Here is a 1,014-nt window from a genome sequence, read left to right as displayed (position 1 = left end):
GATCAGTGGGGGGGTGGAAAGATTTTTCAGTCTAAGTAAGCAAGGTCAGGAGCACAAAGTTGATAACAACTGTTACATCATCTTAAAACACAAACACTGCATTGCTTCAGATCAAGGTAAAGAAGGGCCATATATCCACATTGCACACAACTGTGAGTAGAAAAATGAGAAAGACGGAAAAAGGGAAGGAAGAATAGTCTGTATGACTCATTCTCTACCAAAACATCAAACACAGGAGTCCTCGACTGAAGACTTTAACTTATACTTGGTTACATTGCCAAAGGGACATAGAGTGGACATGGTAAGTGGTAAAAAGTCTTAACTGAATCTCCATTTTGATGCCGTCAGGCTCTGTCCAGAATCTTATTAATCACAAACCCCAAATTCAAAGACGTGTCCAGGAGTTTGGACTGAATCAAGGTTTACATCAAGTCCTAATGCGGAGGAAAGTGTTTGAGGCCATTCTGTTCTGAGATGAGCTGGATGTTTCCAAGTTAGTCAAAGCCTTCCTCGCTCATCCCTCAAAGAAAATATATAATTTGAAGCTCTGGGAAAGATTGATGGGTGGGTGAGTGAAGGTTTTTCACCAAATGCTAGAAGACCTTCATCTCTCCAGAAGTCAGCTAGTATTATTTCTGCTTACTTTTCAAATATTATTTCCCCTCGATATCATTGGACAAATATCAATTTCTTCCGCATCATGTTCAAAGCCCAAATCTCCACCTGAGGTGTAAAATGACACAGTCATCATATCTGGGATATTTCCACTGATTTTAAGTAGAGCTTTGCAGGTAAAGATACTCCAGGCATGTCAGGTACCTCAGCTACAGTGTTCACCAGTAACAGCAGCTTCTTTGGACTCAGTATGTAGAGGTTGCTAACAAAAATAAAAAGTCATCCTGCAGAATTTTTAAACACATCTTATAAATATGCAGCCTAAGACATAAGAACAGGAAGTGATGCTGATGGTGAATTTGACACAGACTAGCAGAGTGAGAGACAACACAAAGAAAG

The sequence above is a fragment of the Cynoglossus semilaevis genome, chromosome 5 (genome assembly GCF_000523025.1).
Source record: "Cynoglossus semilaevis isolate Cse_v1.0 chromosome 5, Cse_v1.0, whole genome shotgun sequence".
Lineage (NCBI taxonomy): Eukaryota > Metazoa > Chordata > Actinopteri > Pleuronectiformes > Cynoglossidae > Cynoglossus > Cynoglossus semilaevis.
Note: the sequence above shows the minus strand (reverse complement) of the source record.